This window comes from Delphinapterus leucas, chromosome 12, assembly GCF_059928025.1.
Source record: "Delphinapterus leucas isolate spDelLeu-1000000601 "Yukka" chromosome 12, BTC_Dleu_Yukka2, whole genome shotgun sequence".
Classification (NCBI taxonomy): domain Eukaryota; kingdom Metazoa; phylum Chordata; class Mammalia; order Artiodactyla; family Monodontidae; genus Delphinapterus; species Delphinapterus leucas.
In genome coordinates, this window is record NC_143140.1 from 77996591 (window position 1) to 78013392 (window position 16802).

Consider the following 16802-nt stretch of genomic DNA (forward strand, 5'->3'; position numbering starts at 1 on the left):
ATGAATGGATAAAGAAGATGTGGCACATATCTACAGAGGAATATTACTCAGCCATAAAGAGAAACAAAATTGAGTTATTTGTAGTGAGGTGGATGGACCTTGAATCTGTCATACAGAGTGAAGTAAGTCAGAAAGAGAAAAACAAATACTGTATGCTAATACATATGTATGGAATCTAAAAAAAAAAGTTCTGAAAAACGTAGAGAGCACAGGAATAAAGACGCAGATGTAGAGAATGGACTTGTGGACACGGGAAGTGGGATGGGTAAGCTGGGGCGAAGTGAGAGAGTGGCATTGACATATATACACTACCAAATATAAAATAGATAGCTAGTGGGAAGCAGCTGCATAGCACGAGATCAGCTTGGTGCTTTGTGACCACCTAGAAGGTTGGGATATGGAGGGTGGGAGGGAGACACAATAGGGAGGGGATATGGGGATATATGTATATGTATAGCTGATTCACTTTGTTATACAGCACAACCTAAAACAACATTGTAAAGCACTTATACTCCAATAAAGATGTTAAAAGAAAAAAAACAGAATGTTCATCTGTTGTGATGAAGTGTTCTGTAAATGTCAATTAAACCAATTTTGATGGACAGTATTCTATATTTTATATCTTCTACAGCCCTGATTGATTCTACAAGCTGACTTATTTTTGGCCAGCTTGTTCTATCAGATATTATGAATGATATTTCTATCTTCTATTATATTTATGAATTTACCTATTGATTCTTATAGGTCTATCTGTTTTTGGTTCATGTATTAACAAAAGTTTAGAATTGTTATTTCATCTCAATGGATTTTCTTTTTTATCATTATGAAATTAAAATTTTTAAGCCCTGATAATATTGTTTGTTCTAGAATCTATTTTTCAAAACATTTTTTTTGTTAATGTTAACATGATAAACATTTTTACATCTTTTTATTATTTGTTTATATGTATAAAGTATTTCTTATAGATAGCATATAGTTGGATTTGCTTTTTATCTAATCTTACAATCTGTCCCTTTTAATTTGGGTATTTAGACTACTCACATTTAATGTGATTACTAATATTGCTAAATTGAAATCTGTTATCTTGCTATTTGTTTTCTCTTTGCTCTATCCTTTGTGTCCCTTTTTTTTTCTTCCACAATATTTTGGATAATTTTAAAATTTCTATTTATCTCCTTTGTTGGCTTCTTTTGGTGGTCACTATAAACTCTTTCCTGTTTATAGTACACATTTTTAACTTATCATCCTCTACCTTCTTTTGATATTATATCAATCAAGTCACATTTAATATACAAAAAACATTTTAATAATATATGCGTTCGCCTCTAAACTTTAAGTTTTGTTTTCATACATTTCACTTTTATATATGTTATAAACCTTATACTGCATTATTTGTGTAAATAGTTAATTTCATTACAAAAGTATTTAAATAGTAGAATAACTTGTATATTTAGCCCTGTAGTCACTACTACTCATTTTCTTTTTTCTTTGTATAGATCCATATTTCTATCTAGTATCATTTTTCTTCTGCTTAAAGGCCTTCTTTTATTTTTTATTGTGGTGAATTTTTCTGCTGATGAATGCTTTTAGTTTTTTTTTGTCAGAAAAATTAGTGTTTATATCACTTTCACTTAAAAGAATATTTTCACTAGGTGTAGAATTCTAACTTGGCAGATTTTTTTTTCTTTCAGTCTTTTAAAGATGTTGCCTATTCACTTACATTGTTTTTAAATGAGAAATTTGCTGGTTTCCTTTTCTTTGTCCCTCTGCATGTAATATGTCTTTTTTTCCCCTCTGGCTCTTAAGGTTTCTTTTATTACCACTAATTTTGAGCCATTTGCTTATGTTGTACCTTGGCATGATTTTCTTTATGTTTCTTGAGTTTAAGGTTAATTGATTCTTGAATTTGTGGGTTTATAGTTCGCATCAAATTTTTAAAAATTTTAATCATAGCTTCTTCAAATATTTTTTCCTGTCTCCCATCCTTCCTTTAATAAGAACAATAATTATTAGACTGTTAAAAGTGTTCCCAGAGTTCACTGATACCTTGCTCATTTTCAATTTTTGTGCGTGTGTGTGTTTCATTTTGGATCACTTCTATTGCTGTCTCTTTAAGTTCACTAATCTTACTCAATCTCTAATTTACCACTAAAGCCCTTCTTATGTATTTTTTGTCAGACATTTTAGTTTTCATTTAAGGTATTTCAATCATTTTTTTAAATCTCTGTGCATGAGATTTATAAGACCAAAGAAAAAAGTACCCAAAAGAATTGGAAGACTTACATAGGGCCAGGACTAATCTTATTTTTATCAGCTTGAAAAGCCAAAGCTAGCAGAAAAAAAGAAATAATAAAGATTACAGCCAAGATAAACATAATGGAGAATAGAAAAATGATAGATAAAATAAAAAACTCAAAAGTTGGTTCTTTGAAAAGGTCAACAAAATTGATAAACCTTTAGCTACATGGACTAAGAAACAAGCGAGAGAAGACTTAAAATCAGAAATGAAAATGGGGACATTATGACCAATTCTACACAAATAAAAAGAATTATAAGAGGTCTATGAACAAGTGTATGCCAACAAATTAGATAATTTAGATGAAGTGGACAAATTTCTAGAAACACAAAACTTACTAGACTAAGTCACGAAGAAATAGAAAATCTGAATAGGCTATAGCTATTAAGGAAACTGAATCAGTAATCAACTATCTTTCAACAACAAAAAAATCTCTGTACCTGACGGCTGCACTGGTGAATTCTATCAAACATTTAAAGAGCTAATACCAATAGTTCTCAAACTTTTACAAAAAATTGAAGAGGAGGGAATACTTTCTAACTCACTGTATGAGGCCAGCATTACCCTGATTCTAAAGCCAGATAAAATCACTACAAGAAAAGAAAACTACAGATCAATATCTCTTAAAAACACTGATGCAAAATCATCAACAAAATCGTATCAAACAAAATTCAGCTACATAGTAAAACAATTATACACTATGGCCAAATGGGATTTATTCCTGGAAAGCAAGGATGGCTCAATCCATAAAAATCAATAAATGTAATACACCATATAAACAGAATAAAGGAAAAAAACCACATAATTATCTCAATTGATACAGAAAAAGATTTTGACAAAATTTAACATCCTTTGACGATAAAAAAATACTCAACAAACAGGGATAGAAGGAAACTACCTCAACATAATAAAGCCATATATGAAAAACCCACAGAGGGGCTTCCCTGGTGGCACAGTGGTTGAGAGTCCGCCTGCCGATGCAGGGGACACGGGTTCGTGCCCCGGTCCGGGAAAATCCCACATGCCGTGGAGCGGCTGGGCCCATGAGCCATGGCTGCTGAGCCTGCGTGTCCGGAGCCTGTGCTCCGCAACGGGAGAGGCCACAACAGTGAGAGGCCCGTGTACCGCAAAAAAAAAAAACAAAACAAAAAACCACAGAGAATATCATACTCAATGGTGAAAGACAAAGTATTTGTTCTAAGATTAGAAACAAAACAAGAATGCTCGCTTTTATTATTTCTATTCAACACAGTACTGGGAAATCTAGCCAGAGCAACTAGGGAAGAAACAGAGATAAAAGGCATACAAATTTTGAAGGAAGGAGTAAAAGTATCTGTTTGCAGATGATATGATTTTATACGTAGAAAAATCTAAGTATTGGAGCCGGCAGCGCGCGGGCGGCGGGGCGTGCGGGTTTCGACAGACGGTGGAAGCTCTCGGTGGAGCTGCGGTCCCCGGCTGCCCGGGTAGCGACCCGCTTCCTCCCTCCCGCTCCGCCCCTCTCTCCGGCGTCCCCACCTCTCTCCCCAAGTGACTGAGGGCCAAGCGGCCTGCCCTCGCCGCCCGGGTTGGGGTCCGTGTCCCCGCGCAGCATCTCTCCCCTCCGCGGTCACTGAGCTGCCCCCGGAACCCAAGAAGAGGGCAGCACGACCCCCTAGGCCGACCGCGGGCCTGCCCACCGCTGTGTCGTTCTGGTTGGACCCTGCCGGCTGAAGGCCAGTCCGCCCTCGGGTCCCTGCGCCAGAATGAAGAAGATGAGCAACATTTATGAGTCAGCTGCCAATACACTGGGAATCTTTAACAGCCACCAAAGTTGAGCTGCATTTGGCACGCAAAGGCACTTCCAACAGAGATGCCCTTTCCAAATCAGACCCCTGTATCATCCTCAAGATGCAGTCCCATGGGCAGTGGTTCGAGGTTGACAGAACAGAGGTGATTCGCACCTGCATCAACCCAGTGTATTCAAAACTTTACGGTGGACGTTTATTTTGAGGAGGTGCAGCACCTGTGTTTTGAGGTCCACGACATCAGCAGCAACCACGATGGGCCGAAGGAGGCTGACTTCCTGGGTGGCATGGAGTGCACCCTTGGCCAGATTGTTTCCCAGAGAAAGCTGTCCAAATGCTTGTTGAAGCACGGGAACATGGCAGGGAAATCCTCCATCACGGTGATTGCTGAGGAATTATCTGGTAATCATGACTACATTGAACTTGCCTTCAACTCACGGAAATTGGATGACCAGGATTTCTTCAGTAAGTCTGACCCATTTCTGGAAATTTTTCGAATGAATGATGATGCAACTCCACAGCTTGTGCACCAAACTGAGGTTGTGATGAATAACTTAAGCCCAGCCTGGAAATCATTCAAAGTATCAGTAAATTCTCCATGCAGTGGAGATCCCAACCGCCAACTGACATGCATAGTATGGGACTGGGACTCCCATGGCAGACATGACTTCATTGGAGAATTCACCTCAACATTCAAGGAGATGAGAGGAGTGATGGAAGGAAAACAGGTGCAGTAGGAGTGCATCAACCCCAAGTACAAAGCCAAGAAGAATTATAAGAACTCGGGCATTGTGATTTTGAATCAGTGCAAGATCCACAAGATGCATTCTTTCTTGGACTACATCATGGGTGGCTGCCACATCCAGTTTACAGTAGCTATAGATTCCACAGCCTCGAATGGGGACCTCAGGAACAGCTGTTCCCTGCCCTACATCCACCCCTGCCAGCCCAATGAGTACCTGAAGGCCTTGGTGGCTGTGGGAGAGATTTGCCAAGACTATGACAGCGACAAAATGTTCCCAGCCTTTGGGTTTGGTGCCAGGATACTGCCAGAGTACAGGGTGTCTCATGACTTTGCAATCAACTTTAATGAAGACAACCCAGAATGTGCAGGGATTCAAGGAGTTGTGGAAGCCTACCAGAGCTGCCTTCCCAAACTCTAGCTCTAGGGCCCCACCAACAATGCTCCCATCATGCAGAAGGTCGCCAAGTCAGCATCAGAGGAGACCAGCACCAAGGAGGATCCTGCTGATCCTGACCGACGGGGTCGTCACAGACATGGCCGACACGCGGGAGGACGTTGTCCACGCCTCCCACCTCCCCATGTCGGTCATCATCGTGGGAGTGGGCAATGCAGACTTCAGCGACATGCATGCTGGACGGAGACGACGGGATTCTGAGGTCACCCAAGGGAGAGCCCGTCCTTCGTGACATCATCCAGTTTGTGCCCTTCAGGAACTTCAAACACGCATCTCCAGCTGCCCTGGCAAAGAGCGTGTTGGCTGAAGTCCCAAACCAAGTCGTGGGCTATTACAATGGCAAAGGGATTAAGCCAAAATGTTCATCAGAAATGTATGACTCTTCCCGGACACTGGCTCCATGAACTCTACACACTTGTACAGAGTCCTCAAATACTATTCCTGCTGATATTTAATACTTCTGTTATCCTGTACTTAAAAAAAAAACACAGGTACACACTTAAAAATAGCACGTTTTGGTGATTTTTAACTAACAATTTTTTTTGCATGTGTAGCCCTGAGGCCTGGATCTGCTAAGCCCTTGTATTGTTAAAGACGTTTTACAAGGAAACACAGATAATTATAACTTACTCTTTAAATTACATCATGTCACCTTGAAATAAAGTGTTACCTGTATCTGTTTTTTATACAGGTTTGTTGAAATTTTGCTAAATTTCTTATTATCTTTACACTGTAAAGCATTTTGAAACATTTCTTGAACCTTGATAGCCAAAGCATATTTGGTTTTATCTGCTACAGGATGAGAGACTTTTTAAAATGGCAGATGCATGGACTGTATTTTACATGTTTTAAAGAAAAAGAAACTCCAAAAATCTAAATATTCTGTAAAAAACTGTTAGAACTAATAAATGAATTCATCAAAGCAGGATACAAAGTCAACACACAAAAAAATCAATTGTATTTCTATACACAAACAATGAACAATCTGAAAAGTAAATTAAAAAAACAATTCCATTTACATTAGCATCAAGAAAAATAAAATACTTATGAACTAACTTAATCAAGGAGGTGAAAGACTTGTAAAGTGAAAACTACAAAACATTGCTGAAAGAAATTAAAGACATAAATGGAAACACATCCCATGTTCATGGATTCAAGACCATTTTAATGTCATTACTACCCAACGCAGTCTACAGATTCAATGCAATCTTTATCAAAATCTCAATGAATTTTTTACAGAAATAGAAAAACACATCCTAAAACTTATAGGGAATGGGTGACCCTCTGAAGATTTCAGGAGTTCTCTATGAAGCTCTCTTTTCTAGTCCTCTGTCCTTCAAACTCTAGCTGCCTTGGTCTCCCCTAGACTTTCTTTCCTCTCCATCTCCTCTACCTAAGGAATATGCTGAGATATGCCTAGGTTAACTCTCCCTGCACTGCAGCTGGAAAACTCTCTCATGGCCATAAGCTGAAGCAATTATAGGGTTCACCTCATTTGTTTCCTATATGTTGGTAATCACTGTCCTTCATCATTTTATGACTGTGTCTTTAAAGCCAGTTTCATGTGTTTTGCTCAGGTTTTTAGTTGTCTTAGTTGGGACGATCAATCCAGTCCTTGTTACTCCAACTGAAGTGGACATGGTATGTCTCAGGTTATTAAGTTCTACATTTTATTTCTAACTATTAAGATGAAAAATTTTAAAGCAGTATTTATAGATATATAACCACAAATAATATATTGCAAGTATGGATAGAATCCTTTCCTTAAAAATAAAATTCCAAATTAGATATAATTGCCAGTATATATTATATTTTTAATTGGTTTTTGATGTCGTAGAGACTCATGATACAAAAGCTTTAATTAAAAGAATGCAACTTCCAGATCTTACGAAGATTACCTTAAATAAAATTTTCATAATCATTATATTGTGCTCACTTTTGAGTTGTATTTCAACTTCAGTATTCCTCAAACTTCCTATGTTAAACCAGTTGTCTGTTAAGAGTAAATGTTAAATAATATGTTTATTTAAAAACATAAATAACATTAGATAAATGTTATTTAGATAAAAATAATATTTTATCTAAAAATAAAATATGTGTTCTTAGTATAATGAGCAAAGTCAGCAATAACTACAAAACAAGTTTCAAACCCCTCAACAAGACCCTTAGTGGGAACTGCCTGCCTATCTTGCGTTTCTCTCCAGCCTAATTTCCGCTCGCTTTATACTACATGCTCACCCAGTACTTGAAGAGCTCATAATTCTCTGCACCCACTCTGCTGTTTCTTACCTCTGACTGTCTTGTATGCTGTTCTTTCACAGTGATGTTCTTTCTCCTTTTTCAATATGGAACATTTGTAGTTATCCTTCAAGACGGCTCAGATGCTATCTACTGCAGGAAGTTTCTCCTAATTGCCTCATATTGGGCACAATTCCCCCTCCACCACCTGTGAATACTTCCATCCCTGCACATACCGCATTATATTGAAATTTTCTGTTTATCTGTTTGCATTCCAAAACAAGCTCAAGAGTATAGATATATATTTACATATCTAACCCCATCATCTAGCACAGTGCTTGTCACAGAGCAGGTGTTCAATAAATGTGAGTTAAAAATAAGTGAACTGTGTGTTGAGTGAGATTCCTTTCTCATTCTGAAACAGTGTTTTTCTAAAATGTTTTAGTCTCCAGTCATATTGGTTGATTTGACCCTACTTCTTAAAATTCTGCATTCCCAATTTCCCTTGTACCCAAATCATAATGTGTTGTTCCTTAATGTCAGGTCTACTCTTTCTCTTCTCTCTCAGTTTGGAAGTTTTATATTTTATTTATTGGAATATCTTTGCAATGGACTGAATGTCTGCATTCCCCAAAATTCATATGTTGAAACCCTTATCCCAATGTGATGGTATTTGGAGGTGGGGCTTTGGAGAGTAATGAGTAATGTGAATTACTCACATTTGGGAAGTAATGTGAAGCCCTCATAAATGGGATTAGTGCCCTTATAAGAAGAGGCCAGAGAGCTACCTATCTCTCTTTCCTCCATGTGAGGGCACAATGGGAAGTCAGCCATCTGTAAAACACAAGAAAGCTCTCATCAGAACCTGACCATGCTGGCAACCTGATGCCAGACTTCTAGGCTCCAGAACTGTGAAAAATAAACTTCTACTGTTTATAAACCACCCATTCTATGGTATGATGTTATAGCAGCCCAAACTGACTAAGACAATCCTTAATTTTTAAAAATACACTAATCTTTAAACATTTTCCTACAAAGTCTACAGTTAATATTATTCCTAAAGAAAAAAACAGGCACGCTAGTGTCTATCAGAATTCCCTCTCTTTCCCATATCTTTTATTTTGTATACCTTCAAAAGCACAAAGTTATTGTTATTATTTGTTTACAGGAAATACTTTTTAGAATTTTACCAAAATGTTATATTGACTCATTTACTTACCATTGCAGCTTGTATTCCACACTTTCATTCTGGGTTCATTTCTATTTTCCTGAGATAAATCCTTCATTAATTTTTTTTTTTTTTTTTGGCAGGGGGCAAGAGTCTGTTATGGTAAACTCACATTTTCAAAATGTTTTTATTTAATTTAAAATAAATGTTTCTACCTCACTTTTGAATAAGAGTTTAATTGGGTCTTAATTCCAAGATTGACAGTTATTTTACCTCAGCTCTGAAGACATCACTTCACTGCTTTATAGTGTCTGCTATTTGCTGTCAATTTGATTGGTTTTTATTTTTAGGTAGCTTGTCAGTTCTTTAGATTTTAATCTTCAACATTGGTCTGTAATTTCAGTTGATCTATCTAGATGCAGAATTCTACCCCCTGACCTCCCATTTGTGTTTTGTTATTGGTTGATGTGCTTTTTCCAATCTGAAGTCATGTCTCGTCAATTCTGAACATTTTCAGCAGTTGTATCATCAAATATTTCTCCTAAACACCCCACCACCACCACCACCATTTTAACCATTTCATCCTTCTGAGACTTCTATTAGGCATACATTAGTGTTTTTCAATCTATCTACTTGCGTATTTCACATTTTCTAACTCTTTATCTATGAGAACATTTGATTTTTAAAATTCTACCTTCTAAATCATTAGTCCTCTTCAGGTTTATTCAGTCTACTCTTTCAACATTTGAAGTTTCCATTACTAAAATTTTCCAATGTCTCTTTTTTATATTGGTCTTATTTTTTTGTTTGACATCTTCCTGTTCTCATTGCAAAGAAGAAATTTTATTCCTTTATCTTTTTGGTTATTCTAAATATACTCATTTTAAACACCTTTTAAGTTTGCTACATTATTTCTCTTTCCTTGGGTGTGATTTCTTTCTTTTGCTATATTTACTGACTGTCCTTTCAGTTTTAAGTTTCTTTTTTTGCTTTGTGATGTTAGTTCTTTAGTTCATATTTTAAACTCATGCATGCTGTTTTCTGCCATGAGGTTTGGATGGCTTTTAGGATGATTCCCTCCCTACCCATTCTGACATCCTGTAGGGATGCTCTAGTGAAAAGGACAGGATAGTTGTTACATTATTGAAATACTTCCTATCAGTTGGCAAGTAGCTGCTTTTCCGAACTCCCTGAAGAATATTTCTCTCCCATTGAACTCTGACTCCTTTTTGAGAACCCCAGGACCTATCCACAATTCAGTTACTAAATGGTTAAAAACCAGCTCAGGCATCTAGCACTCTGTTCCAATACAAGAACAAAGTCCTTTCTGATTGGTGGGTACATTTTTATATCACCCCTGCTTCCACTCAAGTCTTAACATGGGGAGGTTGGAGGCTTTTCTCCCATGCAGGAAGTGCTATCCCTGATACCACATCCATGGTGGTAGAGGGCCACCCCCATCCCCATTTTTTTCCCATTTGGCCAGCCGATTTCCTCATGGAATCATAGGAAAGTGGCATATTGCCTCTGACACCATAAACTATAAGGGGAGTTATTCCAGCCTTAGTTCAGTGCTAGGAGTTCATGAATACTCTAGCCACTTGCTCACTCACAAAGCCTATTTCTGGTCTCCTGACATTTGCACGGTGAATTCAGCTTCTTTTCCAAAATAGACTTTTAAGCTTGCTCAATTCCAATTCCCAGTACTTGCTTGTGGGTTACACTATTCCAGCCCCCAATCCACCACTACAGGTTTAGTCCATTGACTTTTTTTAACTGAGATATAATTGACATATTGTTTCAGGAATATAACATTATGATTTGATATTTGTATATGTTTTGAACGATCACCACAATAAGTCTAGTTAACATCTGTCACCGTATGTAGTTGCACATTTTTTTCTTTGTGATGTGAATTTTAGCAACTTTACTCTTTTAACAACTTTCAAAGATACAAGTGTATTATTAACTACAGTCGCTATACTGTATTTTACATCCTCGTGACATTTATTTTTTAACTGGAAGTTTGTACCTTTTGACCATTGTCACCCATTTTGCCCAGCCCTCACCTCCTGCCTTTGGTAACCACCCACTTACATTTTTCAATGGCTTCCAATCATGATCAATTTGTTTTAGTAATGAAAAGTGTATATGTATAATTATTCTAACACCTGTGTATCTGTTGCTTACATTATGCATCATTTTCATGTCAGACTATTCTGTTTGACTTTGCCCGCTGTTATAAATTTGCTTCTTTTACGCTTCCTCTCTTTTCCCCTGGAGTACCTTTATATTTTATATTTCTACTCTGGAAATCAGCCCCTTGCCTGGCTTTCTGGAATTTTTCTTCCCTCTAAACATCAGTTTCCTCTGGAATATAATTTGGCATTTGGAATATACATATTTTATATTTTCAACATTCCTCACTGATTTTATTAAATTTTTTTGAAATAACTTTCCACAAATATGTTTTGTTTATAAATTGCTAGCCTCTCCTAAATGCATCAGCGACACTTATCTCAATAGCATATTTAGACCTACTATGTGGAAGAGAGCATTTAGCCATATAGCAGAGAATATACTTATCTTCAAAATCTTTTATACAACTTGTAATTTTAATGAATTAAATCATTTACTAGTACTTGGGTATATTGCTATACAAATAGAGTAACTCTGTATACTCCTGATTTTTTTCAGGGGCTGGTTTGATTTCTTTGCATGTTTGAATTTTCTAAATGTTCAGCATTTATTTCCCAATATTACCAGTTCCTAAATCTTCAAAAGTCCTGGGTTACCTTTGTGTTTAAAGATTATCTTGTTTTCAGAATTGATGAAATCAGGAATAATGTGATATGAATATTTTAAAGGATCCTGACTATGCTAGAACAGTAGGTACATTCTGGCAATGAAATTCAAAGAGATACTGTGCTGAGAGCTTCAAAAGCAGCAGTTGTACATGGTCATTTGAAGTTTACAGTATATTTGACATTGGACTGTATTTGACTCTTGCTTGTACTGTGTGTGTAGCACAATAGGGGAGCTACTGAGCTGGTGTAAGATACCTCTAATGAGATTCTTTTTAAGTGATCTTCAGTATAGATGGAAACAAATTTGACATGTTACAAGGAAAGTAGACCAATTAGTAATAAGGCTTAACAGTTTAAGGGAGGGAACCAGAATATACTTACACTTGACAGAATGAAGAGGAAAGCAAAACAGTCTCAACAGAGCCCTTATTTTTTAAGAAATTAAATCTTCCTTTTACAAAACAGCCTTTAAGATTTTTGAGCTTCCTGAATGAGGTAATTTTATCATGGTTTTGATGGATACAAAATCACTAATTTCTTTTTATCTATAAGGTTGTACCAACACTCAATAAAACAGAGGTACTATAATACACTAAGTTATGCTTTGATTTTTAAAATTAATACTATGAAAAATTGCCCTTTTTCCCTGAAAACTGTTCTAGTCTTCCTTCTCTTACATGTTACTTAGGACCACCCCTTTACGATGTATATATTATCAGACTTTCTTTTCCAGCAAGATGGTGGATCACAATTTTTAAACATAACAATAATACCTAGAAACACCTACATAAAGAAAGAAAAATGTTCAGGATCCAGAAATAAGGACGGAACTGAAAGTCAGAATGGCATGGCTCTGAGGTGAAGCTGCTGCATTGCCTTTTCAGTTCATGAAAGTGGACTCTTGTTTTATCACATATAAGGCAAGATCTTGAGCCCAAATGAGTAAAGGGATTGCTCCCACATTAGATAAAGGCATGGCTTTTCACGAGTTTAATTCTCGGTAAAAAGGTGAATGAGAAAAATCCACCCAAGCACAGAGAGATTGATAAGAAATCTAGCATTTCTCTGGCTGGTGTCTGGCTGAAAAAAGAAGATTTTTTCCCTTGAGAAATGGAAACCCTTGGACTGAGACTTACATTAGTTTGAGGTCTGATTTTAAAGTACCTGTAAGTTTCTGGATGGCTTATTCATTTGGGGTCTGTGAAAGAAGAAAACTCAATACTGCATGCAAAGAACATTCTTTCAACACAGGATTGTCTTGGAGGAAGGGGATTGGAGGGAAAGAAAACCCTTATCCTAATAAGGATAAGCTCATTATAAATGTGTCCTAAAACACAAGAATATAGAAAAGATAGGCAGAAGTTACAACAAACAAGAGAATCAGGTGTCACAAATTTGATAATAGAAAAATGATCTTTATGTAATTTACCATGTATATGTTTATAATAATTAAAGATATAAAGGAAGAAATCCAAACCTTAAGAAAAGAATTACACTCTATGTTAGTCAATGTCAGTAATCAATGCTAGCTGCAATAACAAATTAGCAAATAGGAAGTACTCAATGCTAGCTTCAGTATCAAACAATCCCCAAATCTCAGTGACCTTACACAACAAAAGATACTTCTCATTCATACCAGAGTGTGATCAGGAGTTTAGTGGTGCCTTTGCATGTGCTACATAAGGATTCTTGGCACCTTCCATCTTGTGGTATTACCATTTTCTAAAGTCTTCTCATAAGGACTGAGCCATACATCAAGCAGGAAGAGAGTAAGAAGTATCTCAGGAAATGTTTTAGGAGCATAAAGGTGGGATACAACACACTCCCCACATGCTATTTTCCAAAACACCATCACAAAATACCAGCCAACCTGCGAAGGAGTATGGGAAACATAGGAAATGGAAAACAGGACTGGTGAACATCTGGTCAATCTCTACCTAAATATAAAAATTTGAAACAATTCTAATTAGAAATTGTAGAAATATATTAAGACATATATTCTTCTATTTCATGTAAATAGGTAGATGACAGAGAAATATATAGATTGCCCATGTTGTCCAGGCACTGTTCTAGTTGGTGGAGATAGAGGGAGTGAAGAAAAACCCGGTGTTCCTGCCACTGGAGAACTTACAAACCCTATGTTTGGAAACATACAATAAGCACATAAATGATTAGTGAGAGAATTGTCAAGTGCTATTAAAGATGAAAAGATGCACAGAGGTGAGGGTTGCTATATTAGGTAGGGTGTTCAGGAAAGTCCCTCCCAAACTTGACCTTAGAAGATGAAATTTTCAGAGACCTTAACCTTCTTGTTGCTAAGTTCAATATTTATTTGTTAATAATTCATCTTGTTTGATCTGTTAGGAGCATTTGGATCTGTTGCTCATTCTCTCATTTTTTAAAAACTCGCTTTACTTGGCTTCCAGGGCGTCACCCTCTACTGTGTTTTTCCTACCTCACTGTTTCTTATTGCTGCTGTAAGAAAACACCACAAACTCAGTTATTTAAAACAGTACAAGTGTATTATTTTGCAATTCTGGAGGTCAGAAATCCAAAATGGGTCTCACTGAGCTAACAAGTGTCAGCAGGGCTGCATTCCTTTCTGGAGGTTCAAGGAGAGAATCCATTTCTTTGCCCTTTCCAACCTCTTGAAGCTGCCCACCTTCCTCAGCTTGTGGTCTCCTTCCTCTGTCTTCAAAATCAGAAGTTCTGCATTTTTCTGTCTAGTCTTCAGGAGTCACATCTCCCTCAGACATCTTCTGTCTCCTTCTTCCAGTTTTGAGGACGCTTATGATTCCTCTGAACCCACCCAGATAATCTGGGATAATCTCCCCACCTCAAGGTACTTAACTTAAAGATATCTACAAACTCTCTTTTACCATGGAAGGTAACATATCCACTGGTTCTGGGGATAAAGATATGGACATATGGACATATTTGAGGGACCATTATTCTGTCTGCCACACTCACTGACTGTTTTTCTCAGTTTTTTGGGTTTTTTCTTCTCTTTTAATATGGAGTACTAGGGCAGATATGTAGCTGTACTGATGAATAGAATATTGAAATGTTTTTATATTGATTCGTGAGTAGCCTTAACAATAACCTCACCAATAACCCTGATCCCCAGTCTTTTCTGATTCTTGCCCTGGGTCCCTGACCCACCCTGAGGACCTTACATCCCCGACCCTACTACTTAAAGTAAAGAATAAATGTCTGGTGGAGCTGGTGGCTTTGAAGACCCTGATCCAGGATCATGGACAGCATCTGTTTAGACCAGTCAATGCTCATTCCTTCCCAGTTGTTAGGCATTTTGAATAGCACCCGTGGGACTGCCTTTTTATGTATGATCATTTTCTTGGTGATTTCACCAAATCTTAAGAGTTTAGATATCATTGAAATGCTAATGGCTCTCAAATTTTCACTTTTAGTCTATTTCTTTCTTCCAAACGTCAGAATTCTATATCTAACTACGTATTTAACATCTCCATGAATGTATGATAAACATCTAAAACACAACTCATTCAAAAGTGAAATGTTGCTTTATTGCCTACCTCAGTTTTGTCCCATCCCATAATCTTCTGTCTTTCAGGCAATATCAACTCAATATCTACTTGTTCTGCCTTTAAAATATACACAATGGACTATTTCTTGCCTCCTCTACTGTTACCAACCTGGTCCAAACCACCGCCAGCTCTCACCTGTTGTTTCAATGCCTTCTAAGTTGTCGCCCTTGTCTTTTCTGACCATAGCAACAAAAGTGATTATAAAATTTCAGTTATGTCATGTTATATCCCTGCTCAAAACCCTCCTTTGGTTTCCTGTCTCACTCAGACTAAAGACCCATGTGCTTCCCTTTTTTAGATCACCTTTATTATCTTTGCCCCTCCTGTTACCTCTCTGAAATCATCTCTTTTTAACCCCCTCTTCAGCCTCACTGATCTCATTATTCTTCAAATTAGCTAGGATGCTCTTTGCATCTGGCATACTATTCCTTGTTCGTGGAACATTCTTCCCACAGGTATCCACATAGCTTGATTCTTTATTTTCTTTCACTATTTACTTAAATAGAACCCTATTATAGACACTTTCCATTAACTACTGTATTAAAAATTGTGCAACTTAACTCTTCAGGTCCCCTTTCCTCTTTTATATTTCCCTTTAGCATTTTTCACTTTATAATATACCATTTATTTTACTCAATTTATGCGGTTTATTTTGTATCTCCACTGCTAGAGTATGAACTCAATAAGGGTAGAGATTTTAGTCTGGTTTGTTCACTGCTTATCCCGGGGTCTAGAGCAGGCTTCCAGCCTCACAAGTAGCTAAAAACTTGAATAATTAAGAAGATGCCTTTTTTAGATTTCACAATTCATAAAAATGTAGAAAAAGCAAAAGAGGTTTAGAGATAGGAAAACACCAGTATACTCACAGTGAGAGTATAAAGTAAGTCCAGCTTTTCTGCAGAAAATTACTCAAAATATGTCACAGACTTTAAACCTGCATATATTTTGATTCAGTAAGTCTCCTTATTAAAATCTATCCTAAGGAAATAGTAATGTATGCAAAGATTTGGCAACAAGGATAGCCATCACAGTCTTGTTTATAATTGTGAAAAATTTTTTAAATCAAAACCCTCAAATTTCCAAATATAGAAACTTAGTTAAATGAAAGACAATATATCATACAATGGAAGATTATGCAATCATTCAATTAGTATTTAAACACTTATTAGCATGGGAACTATCAACAATGTACTGATAAGTGGAAAAAAGCAATCTGTAAAAGAGAATATGATGAATGATGTCGTTTTTGAGGAAAGATGTATATCCTTGTACAGTGATCTGAGAGGATGGATAATTTTTAACAATGTGGTTTCTAGAATGAGGTGAGAGTATGCCTTTCTTATTTACCTGACTTGTATTTTTTAATTTTCTTTTAAAATGATGATCATATAGCACTTTTATATTTGGGAACATCCAAGTTATATTTTCACTGATCTTCAAAAAGCAATCACTATTATACATGTAAAGGATTTTCGTTGGGTATGGTTTGTATATAAATATTCCCCTTCGTGGCTTCTTCTGTGTTTATGATGAATGTCCTGCCTTAATAAGTAGGGGCTAATGCTCAAAATTTGCTTACAGAATAATCTCTGGGGTATTTCTGTCCTTAGAACCTTAACACGTGGAAGGTGTCCATCCACTGTATTGAAAAATATGTTTAACATAATTGCTAATCAGATAATTAAATTTACATCATGAAATTAATCCAGTGTTTTACCTCAGAGATCTGAATGAAAACCACCTC

At 36.7% G+C, this 16802-nt stretch overlaps 1 protein-coding gene and 1 pseudogene across 1 annotated transcript in view; both read left to right on the top strand.

The window, feature by feature from the left end:
- The window catches only part of ADGB (androglobin), a 193783-nt gene that overhangs the window by 32094 nt on the left and 144887 nt on the right, over positions 1–16802 (top strand). The gene's annotated exons all lie outside the window — the stretch shown is intronic.
- LOC149747904 (copine-4-like) lies at positions 1464–16801 on the top strand (annotated as a pseudogene).